The following is a 16,578-nucleotide window of genomic DNA, read 5'->3' as shown; positions in this document are numbered from 1 at the left end:
AAAGAGTGTAGATTTTATGGTGCTATGTTCCCAAAGTGTTCAATGGAAATGCTGTGACAGGAGAAAAAGCACTGACCTGGGAGTCAAGAGACCAGGGTTCTGGTTCTGATTCTTTTCATGTTCAAGGAAATACATTTGTAAACGCCATGCCCTAAGTAAGTAGTAATTCAGACCACAGGCTAGAAAATAATAACAACAATAGCAGTTAACATTCTTGGGGTACTTACATTGTGCCAATCACTATACCTGGCATTGCCTCATTTTCATCCTTACAATAACCCAAAAAGGTGAATATATGATTATCCCCATTTTACAGATGAGAAAACCAAAGCACATAAAAGTGATGTAGCCTCAAGGCTGTACAGTAAGTGTAGAGCCGTGATGCCAAATGAAGGAACCTGATTCCAGTGCCCAAGTGCTTAGCCTCCATGCTTTGAGTACAAGGCCCCTATATATGTGGCTAAAAATCACTTAGAAATGCAAATCCTAAAAAGCAGATTAGGGGAGAAAGACTTCATTGAAACACGAGATGTCCCACCAAGAGAGTGTCTTACATAGTGTCGTTATTATGCTTCAAGAACTGGCTCTGCCAGAGGTTACACTTGAGTATCTGAACATTTTGGTCAGAACACCTTGGTATGATCACATAAAACTGTATCTAACAGAAACCCAACAACAGTGTCTTAACTGAATCAAGGTCTATTTATCTCACATAACAAGCAGTCCTGGGCTGCACAGCTGCCACACTGACTTGGGGAACAGTCCCAGGGCTCCTCTTGCCTTTCCAGGCTGCCACCCTTAAGAGTGTTGCTGTCATCCTCTTGCTTGAAAGACGGATGCTGCATTTCCCTACCCCACCAGATATGGAGTAACTAGCCACATGTGGCTATTACAATTTAAATTAAAATAAATCAAAAATTCAGTTCCTCAGTTACGCTAGCTACATTTGACGTGTTCAATAGTCACATGGGGCTAATGGCTACTATATTGGCCAGTACAGATGTAGCACATTTCCATCATCTGAGAACATTTTATTACACAGCATTGCTCTAGACATCACATCTGCAAACTTGGCAGGAAGATGGGAAGGGGGGGGGAATTAATGCCAAATGAGACTATGCCCTTCTAACAAGAAAATAATAGCTTTCATAGAGTCCTCAGTCCATAGGATCTTGCTTTCGTTTCATTGGTCAGAATTACACCACTCCTAGATCTAAAGGAGTTTTGTTAAGTGGGTCTATTGCTGCCCTGAACTAAAATGGGAGCTGTGGGTAAGGAAGAGGAAAGAATGTATAATTAGCTAAGCAAGTAGCTATCTTTTGCTAGCCTCATCATCACATGTAAGCTGTACTTAGGCCAGGTTTACCAAAACAGAATGGAAAGGCTAGGCAGTAAACATCTGTCGTTGCACAGATGTGGGACCCTGTGCAGGCAAAGGCAGTAAGTCAGTGATGACTGCCACCTGATAGTTCCTCTCAGGCATGAATGAACACTGAAGCAGGAAAAACAATGTGTCTAGAATTGTCCAGAAAGAACCCTGGCTCTTAAGCCCTTAGGCCTTCACCAGTTGGAATTTCAGGATGACAGACTGCATTGGGCAAAGGGTACGGTCACGCTGGAGGAGAAAGTTGGCCTGCAGTTGGCCCCACAGACATAGCTAATGTGGGCAGTGGCCAGCTTCTCTGAGGTGGCCACCTGGCCTGACATGGCCTCTGAAGTGCACTTCCTCACAGGCTTTCTTAAGGAGATGAGCATTTTCACTGAGCTCAGACTGCACATGACCTGGGAGGGTTTGCATAATGGATGTGATAGCAAGAAGGATGGCTGCAGATAGCTTTCAGGCCCCCAGCTGGCAAAGCCCTAAACTCCTGCGGTAATGAATTCAAATTGTAAGTGGCATAAAAATGGGGGGTAACAGCATCTGGTTGCCTGTACAGTCATAAATGGAATGTCTCAAGATGATAGTGAGCAAGAGGTGAGAGCTGGGGTTAGGAGAATGAAGGTAAACTTTGCTTCAACATTTTGTCTCTGGCCAGTCTATAGAAAAACAAAAAATAATTATATACAAATATGTAAAGATAAAAGGCAATGAGCTTACATCTTTCACTTATTGTCACCAGCCCTTTGTCTAACTCCAGATTTTGACAAATGCTTGCTTTTTGTTGTTGACAGAACAAAAGGATGACTTCGTTTGAGATGCATCAGGAGAGGAGGAAAATGATTTGTTTGACCCTAAGTAATTTTTCATGAGGAAAAGCAATGATGACACTTAGTTATTTCATTTCTAACATATGCAAACCCATCCCCAAAAAGACATCTGGAGGCTGAAACACTGAATTGATACGTTGCATCAATGATCATGTTGATGGCTATTCTGAAATAAGGAGATGGCAAAAAGAAGTCTGAAAAAGCATTTGGAAATAAAATCTATTGCTATCTAGGTCTTTTAGTAAATAAACATCCAGCCCTGAAACTATGATTCAGTGTGAGATGAAGTGTGGGGAGAAGAAAGGGAAGGAATTCTGCCAAATATGTGCTGCAAGCCTATGAAACTTGGAGAACGTGAAACCCTTAGCTACTCTTGAAGAGAGAGGAGCCCCACTGCTATTGTTTAGATCCATGGCCAGGATTATATTTGCTGAAAAGGTTGAGATTGATCCATTTATCCAGATGTATGTTTCCTGAGTCTGTCATAACAAACGCCACATACTAGATGGCTTCAACAACAGAAATGTATTGTCTCACAGTCTTGGAGGCTAGAAGTCCAAAACAAAGGTGTCAGCAGAGTTAGTTCTTTCTGAAGGCTGTGAGGGAGAATCTGTTCCATGCACCTCTCCTGGCTTCTGATGGTTTGCCAGAAATCTCTGGCGTTCCTTGGTTTGTGTCAGCGTAAGTCTAATCTTCCCATGGCATTCTCCCTATGTCTTTGTGTCCAAATTTCCCCTTTTTATAAGACATAGTTATATTGGATTAGGGGCCACCCTCAGGGCCTCATCTTAACTTGATCAAATGCAAAGACCCTAATTCCAAATAAGATCACATTCATCGGTACTGGAGGTTAGGATTTCAGCATTTTCTGAGGGGATGCAATTCAATCCATACCACCAGGTAGCCCTAGTCAAAGAATTACTTCACTTTTCCACTTTGTCATTGTAGACCAGGCTATGTAAAAATTAACTTGATGGTATCACTTTTGTTCCTTAGGAATTACTGACATAGAAAAACAGCCCCTCTCGTTTTCTGGATGTTTTCAAGCTATAGTCCTTTTCTTTATAAAGCTCAAAACATATTGTTCCAATCTAGGACTCAGTATTAGATATTTCCAGTAGTTTTCTCTACCTTCTCACCTTTCAACCCACGTAAGAAAGTCAAGACCTTGAATTTGGAACCTACTCCTGTTTTAAAGTTTAGTGCCTTCCTTAATTTAATTCAAAAATTAGAAAGTTTGGATATTTAATACAATTCAACCAGCCTTTGCAGATAAATTTCTCTGTGTCAGGCATTGTGCTGGAGATTTGAGGACAAATCCCATGATTCTGCTACCTGGTTGCTGCTGAAGGGAGAGTCCAGAATGGCTGGTCCCTCCTCACCTAATCATTCTCAGCTCTCACAAGGGGAAAGAATAGAGGGCAAGGTGGGGATCTCTGCTTTTAAACAAGTTGCTGCATTTTTAGGGAAGCAATAAAAAAAATTAAGTGAATTTATTCAGAGGGCCCAGAAATTCCATAAGCCCAAGCCCACTTCCACATTAATGTTCTTTTCCTTGTCCTGCTACTTAAGGTCTGTTCCCAAGGGTTCCAGAACACAGAATAGAACTGACGTTCCTTTGCTACACCCTCTTCTTTTCCCACTCTTCCCACCCCCAAAATAAATGAAGAGATAAGAGAAAAATACTCAAAATCACTTCCTGTAAAAAAAAAAAAAAAATCCAAGAGATCATGGATCAAGTGAGTGTGTTAGGGGTGGTTTTGACTTTTTTTTAAAAATAACCTCCCAGAAAACAGCACTTGCAGACTCTGTTGAACACTATTAAGTCACCCATCATTATTCTCTTTTCAAAGCTAAATAATCTCAGTTACTTTAACCTTTTCTCCCTGGTCCTATTTTATAACCTTCTGATTATCTGTGTTGCTCTCCTGGACCCTGTCTGAGTTCTTTTCAATTTTACAGTAAAAAACTGGATGCTATAATCAACTCAGTGAACCCATGTGAAGGATGCTGCAAAGAGTAAAAACACTGTTGTAGCCTAAGACGTGAGGGCAGGGAAAGGGAGGGGCAGTGGATGTGGGATAAGTACAGGATTGTAAATGATTAAAAAATAAAATGCATGCTATAAGTGCCAAAGAGCACTGGTGCTAACTGGATAGGCTTTCCCCCCAGAAACATCAGCATGTGATATAAGGCACAGGAAATGTTGAGGATGACAATTTCTCTGTTAGGAACGGCCTTGTGTCAGCAGTGTTTGGGAAGCTTACCAGGAGGATGTCAGGATGACAAGTTAGCTCACAGGCCTCTACTTACAACATAATCACGTTCACTTTGTGACAGTGATTGGGCCATTTGTTTCATGGGGAGATTTGTCCGTCTTGTCAAGGGCTCTCCAACAAGCCACTTAGAAACTAGTAGCAGTGAGGACGTGGCAGCACCGATGCTGTCCTGCTGCAAAATCCTTTGGCCTTGAGCCTCTATCACAGCCCTAAGTTATGTTTAATTTGACCAAAGTTCTGTACAGCCTTCTATGTGCTGCTTTTAGGAAGCTCACTGCTTCCCAGGCTCACCTTTCCTTGTGCACCCAAGCCTCACGAAGACCTTTTTCCCTTTACAGCCAATAGGATAAACCAAGTATGCTCCTTACTACTTACCATCTTCACTGCTCCTGGTGTATCTCCTTCCTCATCTATTTCCCAAGATCACCAATCATATTCTAATTTCCTCCCAACCTCAATACAAAAGATTCCATGGTAAGAATGTCATCCTCCAGTCTACCCTTTATTTATGTTTCCCCTAATTTATTCTTCATATTTCTTCTTTCCCTCCCACCCTCCTCCCCACACTCCCCACCCATTTTACACACACACACACACACACACACACACACACACACACACACACACATCTCCCCCTTCATAAAAACATTTAGTTCCGGAGTTGAGCCCCAGATAAACAAAATTGACCTTTATTTTGCAATCCATTCAAATCTCATCCTTTGAACATCCAGGACTTATTTGTCATTGTAATCTAGACCAGGGGATAGATTATCCAAGTACCTGCACACTCCTCCCTTCAGGCTCTCAAATTCACAGGCCTCAGTGAATGGAAGGGACATGTAATCTTGGGTAATAACAGAAAATTTCATGGGAAACCCCAGGCATTACAGGGAGTGCAAACTAAAAGTAATCAAGTAGAGCAACAAACACAGAATTTACTGGGAGAACAAAGGTTATGGGAGAACCTCTACTTATTTTTCATGATACAAACAATTCTATTGACTCTTTAACTTCCCATCCCAAGACCTTCCTGTATCATTCGGTATTTGATGAAGATGAAATGCAACAGGGTCACATGTCATGTCATTTATGATAACTTAGCATTATGGCTGGTTGGGAAATAAGACCAGGCATATGAGGCTCACAAATGTGCTTGCTGTAAATTCCCAACACCTGTTTATGATGCATCTTTACTGAGAAAATAACCCCAATAACATTATAGAGTGTGGCTCATAAATGCTATTAACCATTTCTGGTGCACATTACAAATTTAAAAGGTTTTTAACTTTACAAACAATCCATAGGTTTATGAATTAAAAGCCACTGAAATAAATCATCCTTGGTAATGAAAAAGAAAAAAGGGCATGATATAATTCCTATTTGTCAAGGTATAATGATGTCATCGTCCATTTATCCTCTGCACTTAAAGGCTGAAGCTATTCAACAAAGCTCTCCTCAGCCAAATACATCTGGTACCTTAATGGAGGCCACAGCACAGGTTTCTGATTAGTTCACACATCACTCACCAATTAGAACAGAAGGCAAAACTTGTTTTTTCCTATCCTGAGCAATTCATTTGAACAATAACCTTTAATGTAATGAATAATAGCAAGATCTTAAAAAATGTAATCACCTTTACACGATCTCTCTGAGTAGTTTACAGATTAAACAGACTTGCTTCTGGAGGTGCTATTTGTATCCCAAACACTGTTTTGACTTAGTGGTTCTTTTAACCAGTAATTCAGTTAATCATTAAAAAGACAGAATATGGGGTAAGGGGCTGTTGGTCAAGTTCTACCTTAAAGACAACGTGTACCTATTTACAGGTCTGCCATGAACTGTTGGACAGGTTGTTCACTGCTCAAGAGGGCCAAATTGAGGCCCAGTATGGACTGAAATACAGCCTTCAATCCAGAGAACAATCCTCATGCCCAGACATTGGCTGCATTTGCCAGGGGAATGGGGCACATGTTGTCATACAGACTATTGGCATACTTTGTACTTAGGGAGTATTGGATATAGGATAATCTTAGAAAGAGCTCTTAATTCTGCCTTTATGGCTGCCCACATGCTGGGGAGTACCAGGCAACACCAATTCCTCACCCAAGATTCAGTGCTGGTTGAGTGTAAATTGAACGTGCCAAAGAGCTCAGTGAAAGGCCTGGCCTCCTTTAAGTTCTATTCAGTGATAGAGAACATCATTTCTCAGCTCTCCCCTGGGAGATTCGTTCTGGTTAGGAAAATGGTTTGAGAAGATCTTGGGATAAAAGTCTAAGAACATGAAGCTTCAGAGAACGGGGGTGTTACTCTAGATGTTAGAAGGGATAAATAGAGAGTGGGCTGTAAGAGGGAGAAGGCGAGGCTTCAAAAGGAAAAGGGGGAAAGATCAGAGAAGAGAGTAAGGAGTATTATGGCCCATGCTTCCTGTTGTGAAACCTCACCCTCTCCTATAAACACCCTCCAATCATCAGTGAAGTCTATAAAAATCACAAGATTCTTGGTATAATTGGTTGCTTAAAAAAAAAAAAAAAAAAAAAAAGTTAAGTGATTCAATTCTGCTTCCATGTCAAAATAGACATATCAAGTGAGGTTGCAGGTGCCAGGAAAACGCCAGGTGTGTGACTTCAATTTCTTCCAGCCGTGAAATCTGGGGCCTGAAGACAATCTCTCTTAGAACAAGGGGAGCTCCCCGACCCCAGAGTTCACATTACACTCTCTTTTACCGAGTGATAAAGAAAGATGTTTGCAATGTAAAAATAAGCACTTCAATGTTATATGTCCCTGGCCCAGGTGAAAGCTTTCCTAAGCTTTTTTGATTCCCAAAGAATCTTAGTCCCCTTATTATTTCCCCAGGTTTTACCCTCCATTTAAAATAATCTATAGTCTTAGAACACAGGCTTTCAATTTCTCTGGAAGAATACTACTCTCTTATTCCCACATCACAGACAAATCTCTGGGTCCCACTTTTCTTTGATCCCTTTGTCTGTGGCTACCTGTACCCACCTGCTGCAAATCAGCCTAAGCAAGCAGTTTTCACCTAGGAGTCAGGGAAAGGATTACCGTGCCCAATAGGTTGTAGGAAGCTGGGGGTAAAACAAGAAGAGGTGGCATCTTCTCTGTCATAATTTAGGACTTGTTCTTGCCTCCGCATAGGTGGGAAAGTGGACTGGACGCCCTCCCTCCTGTCCACTCCTGGCACATAAGCCCCTCCTGGCACTTAGGTAGTTCCTAGCAGTGAAGACCTGAATGCCCAACCACCAAACCTCCTCCCCCTTCATTCTGTGAGTGAACTGAGCCTTCCTCAGGATGAGCATGGTTTGGCTTTTCCCCTGTGTTCCACCAGCTCTCTGCCATACTTGCTTCAAGGTGCAGCTCTCAGCCACTTGTAGCTTAATCTGGGCCCCAGGAATTTTTCCCTTTTCTGTATTTCTATATGTATTTTATAGTCTGTGCCACAAAATCTATTATTTGAATCTAATTTAGAGCTTGTTTCTCAACCCTTAATTTTAGCTCATATTCCTATGGGTAACAGTGGCTCCTCATGCGGAACTGCTTCTGAGGTCAGAAGATCTAGGCTGAAGTCCTGCCTCTGCCCATTACTCTGTGACCTTGGATAAATCCTATATCTTCTCTTTGAAGAATAGGGATAATAACACTTGCTCATTCATTTACAATTATAAGCATCCAATGAGATCATGCGTGTGAAATTATATTGTAAAGCACACATGAACAATATATTTTTTAAATTTCACGAATCCAGGGCTTGTGTCTTCCAATTAAGTTGTGATTTCCTTACCAATCATCATCATTACCATCAATCAACTTTAAAAAAATAAAGCAATGATATTTCCTTTTAAACTAATTTTTAGGCCTAAGTATTTATTTCCTTTCTCCTCTTAATGTAAATAAACATTTAAATGCTAACTTGAGCATGCCAAATAATTCAGTGTAGGCAATTCTTTTTAGGTTTCTGTGTCTTATTAACCTTATGCTAAGAACAAAATTCTGTCTTATCTAAAATAATATATGCAGAAGAAAATACACTCAATATGGAATTTGTGAATTTAGATAGGCATTGAGATGAGTGTTATCCATTATGGGGTTAGAGCAGGTTCAAGGCTGCAAAACAACTAAGAGTGAAAAGAATACTACAAAAAAGATATTTAAATTGCTAAAGAGAGCAAACTTTTGGGGCCTTCTGGAAGTGCCTTTTTATATACAATTTATATGCTAATTGTAAATCATTTGAATATATTAGATAAAGCAGATTCCCTAAGGACCTAGTGCTGGTACAATTTGTCCTTGAAAAACACAAAGAGAGTTAAATGTTATAAAAGCCCAAGTCTCTGCAATGGCCTCAAGAGCCTACCTAGTCTGCCCCCAATGCTCTACAATTTTCTTCCTTGTTCCATCAGTTCTGGCCACATTGCCTTCCTTGCTGTTCCTTCCTTGCTGTTCCTTGACTAGACCCACCTGGGGGCCTTGGCACTGGCTGTTCTCTTCACTTGGAGTGCTCTATTCCAGGACTCCCATGGCTAACTGCTTCTCTTTCTTCAAGTCTTTGCCCAGACATCCCCTCCTCAGACAAGCTCCTCTGACCACTTTACAGTAGTTGAATTTGCAGTCCTCCATTTTGTACACTGTTATTCTGCTGTTTTTTTCCATAGCACTTATCACCTTTTAACATAATAGATAACATACTTCCTTCTTGAATGTATTGCCTCTCTCTCCCTGGTAGAATGTAAGCTCCACAGGCAGGGATTTTTGTACTGTTTATTATTGTACCCCAAGCACCTAGAACAGTACCTGGGATGTAGACACTCAATACATTGTTTTGAATGAAAGAATGCTAAAGCTGCTTGGTATTTGTAATGTGGAATTTGACTTCAGAGATCTACCTGGAAAGAGAGATTTCCAGGGAGACTGCAGAGATCTTCTGGTGAGAAAATTAAAACTAGTAGAACAGAAAAACAATGGAGCAGAGAAAATGAAAAACAGAAATGAGGAAGAGGAAATGAAAGTGAAAAGAGGAAGGAGGGGCGAATCCACGGGTCCCCTTTCCCTCATGGAACCAAAGACTTCCACACAATACGTAGGTTGGTTTTAATTTTTTGTTTGTTTTGCTCTCTTTTAGGCTGGTCAGCAAGGAATTGAGAGTAGAGCTGAGACAATCTAAAGACTTCTGGGTGGCTTGTGGATTCCTGGAGTTCAGGGCAATTTGAGCACCAGCTCAAAAGGGACTCAGCAATAAGAGAGCTGAAGAGGAGGAAATTTCTTCACCATCCCTGTTTCAGAGGAGAAGGATGGGAGGGAGGAGGAACTGGCCACCTCTTTAAATGAGTCACAGAGTTCATGGTAAATATCTTTCATTTGATCAAACTTCTCAGTATGAACTGGATCTCATAGGGCTTACAGAGAGAGAGAGAGAGAGAGCGAGAGAGAGAGAGAGAGAGAGAGAGAGAGAGAGAGAGAGAGAGAGAGTGTGTGTGTGTGTGTGTGTGTGTGTGTGTGTGTGTGTGTGTGTGTGTGTGTGTGAGAGAGAAGCAGGAAAGATGGGGAAAGGGAGAGGTACTGGGCCTAATCTAAATGACATTCCCTTTTATAATTCATTCTAAACAGAATTGGATATTCATCCAAGTCTTTATCTGGACACTCATGGCCTTACTGAGTAAGCTGGGAGGTGATGATATTTAACAATCTATAATTCAGAATGCCCATGCCAACTTAGTGACATTGAGCCTTTAATTTGATACTTTGATCTAAAATATAAGCGTGACCTTGGAGGAAAATGAAGGAATTAGGTTCCCTCACTCCAGATTGTATAGGACTCCTTCTTGGTCGCAAGGACATATGTTAACTTCTTATTTTCCTCTAGAACCCTAATCCCAAAGTGTTCCAATAAAATTCCCAGATTCAGGAAGGAAGGAAGGAAGGAGGAAAAGCGAGGTGGGAGGAATATCACTTATTTTCTTCAGCTGAAATATCATCCTCCCTTTGTCAGTTTCCCCTGTGGGTATGAAGTCACCTCTGAAGCTACCTGGCCTCTGCCACACCTGAGAGCAGAAGCTGCTTCAAAAAGGAAAAACACACTTAATGGAATCGGGTAGGAAGAATGTATATCAGCTGTATTTCTCAACTGAAAATTTAGCAAGATTCAGACTCGGCCTCCACTAGTTAACAACTACCCTCAGGTCAAGAACAATCCCAAATGGTTGGGACATGAACCTAATATTTTCTTTCATAAAACACAGCAAGAGACATGTTGGTTCCCTATTTCTTTCTGTTCCCCAGTCTCATGCACTCCCCATAAAGCAAGCTTAATTGTGTTACACAATATGGAAGCAGGTTTTCAAAATGAAATGGGGTTTCTATTGATTGCCAGCCGATGAAATTCTCATTACACACAATGGGTCTGTAAGATGCTTCTTATGCCACTGCTCTGGGCGACATCCTGGGCACCTATGTTTTTTCAAGAGATGGCCACACATAGTAATATAGTGGTTGAGAGTTTTATCTTTTCCCACTAGGCAGGAGTCATTTCAACAAGCTCTCCTTTGAAAGAGAACATGACAAGCTATATGACAGTCTGTCCTGTACTGTTATGAGCTCCCAGTCACAGGGACTAGAGTTTCTTTAAGCACAGACCTCCCTACAGATTAGAACATATATCTTAAGCGCCAATGTTAAAGTGAATGCAAAAGTTCAGAGGTGCAAAATAATTTAAATGTGCCCAAGTAGTAGCAATAACATCTCTAAAATCTCGGCAGTGAATTATGGATATGTGGAATATTAAAAATGCAAAGCTAACTCAATTTGCATTTGCAATGGCCCCTAGCTGTTACTGGGAAGGAGGAAATTGCTTTCTGCTGAATTCAAGGGCACACTACTTAGTGCTGTATTTAAGTCAAGGAGGAATCACTCATTTTTATTCTACCACTTAACTTGTGCTTATGTAATCTGTCTGGCACTGGAGTCAGTTGTCTGATATTAGTTTCAATCACAGAAAGAGAATATATAATTCAATCATTACACCTTGATTTTCACTTGCTTGGTGATCTCCCGGAGCCTTATTACCACCAGCAAATGCCAGTCTGTCATCAGTCAGTGCTCAACTCCAGGTCCATCTCTGACAGACAGCACCGGCCACAAGTTTATTATTTTTATTTTTGAGAAGGGGTATGAAGCGAGGGTAAGGTCACATTTCCCCAATCAGATGGGCAGATAATGCATTCCTTCACTAGGGGCTCCCCCACACCCAACCCATCATTCCTCATCCATAGGCTATCTCGCTCCCCATCAGGGAAATCCTCAAAGGTAGGGTAGACATGCAAATTAGTAGCTAATATATTGCAAAGCAGAAGCCTGCTTTCAACTTTGTGTCTTCTCCCACCTTGTTCCTCCTCCTTTCCAACTAGTCCTTCCTTCAACCTCCTTTTCATTTTCCCTTTTCGGTGGCATTGCCTGCTGCTGCCCTTCCAACATTGGGATGGATGTACGAAGAGCAGCTCTCCAGGCAGAAGAGGCAACAGTTGACGTTTCTTAAGATGGAAGCTCAATAAGAAAAACTACGTGAAGGGCTAGAGTCTGTTCAAGGGGGATAAGATCTCTCTGATTCACAAATAATGTGAGGAGCCCTGGTTACAGTGAAAATGAGAGATAACACAGTTTGGTGGCTGAGGCTGACCATAAATCCCAGTTAAGAGAACACCACTTGGTGTTGGTCCATTTCCCATTGATCTTTGTGATTGTGTTTGACAATCATATTGGTCGTAAGTTGTTTTGTTTCCCTTTCCTCCACATTTCCTTGTATTTATTGCCTCATCAGGAGTCATTGTTTTTAAAAATTTATCCTGGGTAGATATGATATGACTGATAATAGTGGATCTTAAACCTCAGTTTCCTAAGAACTATATAGGCCACACACCCAGGAATTCTGACTCATTTGGTCTGAGTAGAGGGTCTAAGGATCTGCATTTTTAATAGGGACCCCTCTCCCCATCAAGTGGTTAGTTCCAGACTACTCTTTACGAAACGGCCTTTTGAAAGCCACAGAAAGAGGAAGATGCTGTGGGGTGGTCTCTCCACCCTCACCCCTTTCCTCCACCTCCGCATTCTTCTCCTTCTCCCCTTCCCCTCCTCCTCCTCCTTCTGCTTCTCTCTCTCTCTCTCTCACACACACACACACGCACACACACACGCACACTTGCTTTAGTCCATGTGATGAACGGGTCAAGGTTGTCTCTTTGTTGCTGCCTAATGAAATCAACGATCTTTCTGGAAGATTGACATAATAGGCTAAAAATGAAACCGCAGAAATTATTCCCAAACGTCAAAGATGAGGCCCAGGGGATCCCCAGAGGGCGGCATATGAGAAACTGAATTGGAAATTGAGCTCTGCTTCCTAAAACCAATTCCCCTATTTTTCTAACAAATGAAGCATCCCTGGATTTTGTGGTTTGGGATTTGCTGATTCTAAATAGAGCACTCAAAAAGATGAATAATTGTAATGGGGGGTAGGTAGAAAGGGGTTATTCAAAAGACATGGGATTTCCTTATAATGTACATGAGCTGCAAACCAGGTGAGACAAGCTAATTAGGAGTATCTTAGACAACAGAAAGCCCATTTGGTCCTTGGAATCTCAAGCTCAGTCTCTAGTCAGATAATATTTTACAATCAGAAGTCAGCCTATTGTTTTGAAAAATACATCAGATAGAAATGAGAGCAGACAAATGAGAGATTTATAATCCCCATGGTACATGGCTCATAAATTGGCTGCCCTTTTTATCTCTGCAGCAGGAGAAATGAGGAAATCCTGAAAACCCCAGAAGGAACAGGCAGGATGTCTAAGTTAAGAACGCAAGGGGGAAAGGACTCCCTATTAAAACAAAATACTGCCCCCTTTGCCCTGCATGTATCATAACTTACCTGTTTTATTCCATTCTAGCCGGGCTTTGCTAGGTGATTTATTAGTTCATCTGAATTTAGCACAAAAGGAAGGACAACTAGAAAGTGGCTCCCCACAGTGTATTTCATGAATCTCACTTTCCTCTTGAAATTCACACATTGTGATTACCACTGTTATTCACCAACTTCTCCCAGGTATAAGCAGCTTCCATTATAATTACATGAACCAAGTATGGACGAAAGCTCCAACACAACTAAAAGCAAATAAAAGCTGTCCCTCCTTACCACAATTTATGAAAATAATAAGGGACTGCATCAGTTCAAAACTACAGAGCCCCTTGAGCACACCTACTCTGTTCCTTTTTCCAGGTTTAATGTGTCTCTTCTAAAGCTGGAGGCCAGGGACAACAAACAATCTAATTCTTCAGGTGAGAAATTATCAAATTATCCTTTCCTTACAGGAAGGACTCTGTCCCCATGGGTCTAACAACATACCAAAACCATAACTACATCACAGTGTCCGTACAATGGGAATTATATACATATAGTAACAGGAAAGTCATGCCATCTCAAAGGAAAAGAAAAGGTTTCGATTCATGATATATGTTGGGATGATAAATCAGAATACTGCTAAAGATAGGGCAGCATAATATGGAAGCTGGCCCAAGGGGAAACCCTTACAATATAGATAACATCGGGTTAAAGCTACAGAAAAATGAAAAGGGAAAAACCAAACTGTTTAAACATTAAACATTTGTTTAAATATTAAAGTAAAGTTAGCCCGACAGCAAAATCAATATTAAATCAGGCCTGGAAACTGTTTTACGGCTTCAAACCCTGGGCTTCCTAACTGCTAGTGTCATAAATGATGTCACTTTTCAGCATGGTGGTGGCTGCCAGCAGGCAGGTCAGAAATGCCAACTTTCATTTAAATTGTTCGTTTGTGATATAATTTAGAGTTTACTCCCGGGGACAAATGTCACTCTCTGGGCACCAGCCCCTGAAAGTGCTGCTGTGAGCAAAATACTTGGTTCCCTTCCGCCCCCAACGGCATGGTTTCCAGAGGGTCCTGTGAGTTCTCTTGGGTTTGAACAAAGATTTGAGGACAATAATAATGAGTTGAGACTCCTTTCCAGTCAGGGAAGGCAGAGACTTTGAGGAAACTCTTCTGGGGTGAAAGGAAAGGCAGCTGTGGAAAGCTATACCTGCTAGAGAGCATTCCATGAGCAGGTTGGGATTTGAGGGCAGCAATGTGGACACATGGGGTTTCAGCCCGGGGGGCAGCCTCCAGATACCAATTGCACAAGGGGACTTGCTGGATGGATGGGGAGAGACTTCCTTTGTTCCCAAACTTAGCCCCATCGGAAACGGCCCTCCCCTCTCCAAATACCTCCCCACTGGCCTGTCATGTTGACTTGTTTAGTTTGAAACACAGAAGGACCTGCTAAAATGCAAACGTGCTCTGGGAAGAGCAACACCAGGCTTTCCCAGGTCTGCCTTGTAGAGGTGCTGGGGTCCCTTGATGCAGGACTGTCTGCAGCGGGGGTTGCTGCCTCCAGTAAGTGGGGTGGACCTGGTTTACATTCTTCAGAAATGGTTTCAGCAGAACATAGTACAGGATTCTTCAGTTATGGTGGTCCGGTCACACCCTGGAGATGTGTCGTTAAAGTAAGCGGTCACCCATTAAGGTCCTGCTACAGTGGAACAAAGGAAAGCTAAAGTTTGGAGTGAGTGAGCGAGCGAGCAAGCGAGTGAGTGTGAGTGTGTGTGTGTGTGTGTGTGTGTTTGGAGGAATGGTGATAATGAGAAAATATATTAGTTTGCTAGGGTTCCATAACAAAATACCACATACTGGGTAGCTTAAACAACAAAAAATTATTGTCTCATAGTTCTGGAAGCTGGAAGTCAGAGATCAAGGTGTCAGCAGCCATGCTCCCCCAGAAGGCTCTAGGGAAGAATCTGTTCCAGGTCCCTCTCATAGTTTCTGGGAGTTCCTTGGCTTGTGGCAGAAGAACTGCAATTCTCACATGGCGTTCTCCCTGTGTCTCTGTGTCCAAATTTCCCCTTTGGATAAGGACACTAGCCATATTGGTTTAGGGGCCTACCCCACTCCAGTATGACCTCATCTTAACTAATTACATCTGCAAAAACATCTCCAAAAAAAGTCACATATTGAGGTAGTGAGGGTTAGGACTTCGACATATGAATTTGAAAGGGACACAGTTCAACTTGTAACAGAGACAAACAGAGGTAGAAATCAGGAAGGATGCAGATAATGAGAATGATGGAGAATGGCCTTGAGCAAAAAGGGAGTAATGGGTGTCCAGTAAGTAGGAAAATCAAAGACTAGAACTTGTTCAGGAAGGAGCATTGCTAGGAGCTGAATTCAACCTGGCCATTCTTAGCTCATCCTGAGACACCAGTGAATACTTGTTCTTCTCAAACTGTGTAGTCATTTATTTTGTAACTGCATTTCTACTGAAAATGGAGTGACACTCATCTTTCTCTTCTTAAAATTACAAGACCGTGAGAAAGAGATTAGTGGTCAGAACTATTCAGAAAAGAAATCAATGGTCAATTTATATTCCCCTCCAGGGACAAAAGAAAGCACAATCAAAAAGCATACATGGGGGCTTCCCTGGTGGCGCAGTGGTTGAGAGTCCGCCTGCCGATGCAGGGGACGCGGGTTCATGCCCCGGTCCGGGAAGATCCCACTTGCTGCGGAGCGGCTGGGTCTGTGAGCCATGGCCGCTGAGCCTGCGTGTCCGGAGCCAGTGCTCTGCAACGGGAGAGGCCACAACAGTGAGAGGCCTGCATACCGCAAAAAAAAAAAAAAAATAACATACATGGAATCAAGAACCATACAAAACATGGGACTATGGCACCACCAAGCAGTAGCACCTCATCCACTACCTGCTCAGGAAGGGAATCCAGTCAGTGGAGGAATCTGGAACTTCAGAACAAGCACAAAGAATAATGCAAGCTAAAGCAGTCCTCATCCACTGCAGTTGCAATTATGGAAGTTCAAAGTTGTACTCAGAGATGTTCCAGATTTCTACAAATGGCATAGAGTTGTTACACTATAATTTTTTAAAATCACAAAAGTCACTTCAGCCCAAAATTCTAGAATTGAAATTTCATTTTGCAATTTTCTTCCATTTGGTTTAGAATAGGCCTCTCTCTCCC

This window comes from Lipotes vexillifer, unplaced genomic scaffold (genome assembly GCF_000442215.2).
Source record: "Lipotes vexillifer unplaced genomic scaffold, Lipotes_vexillifer_v1.1 scaffold150, whole genome shotgun sequence".
Classification (NCBI taxonomy): Eukaryota; Metazoa; Chordata; class Mammalia; order Artiodactyla; family Lipotidae; genus Lipotes; species Lipotes vexillifer.
This window is presented reverse-complemented; position numbering follows the sequence as displayed.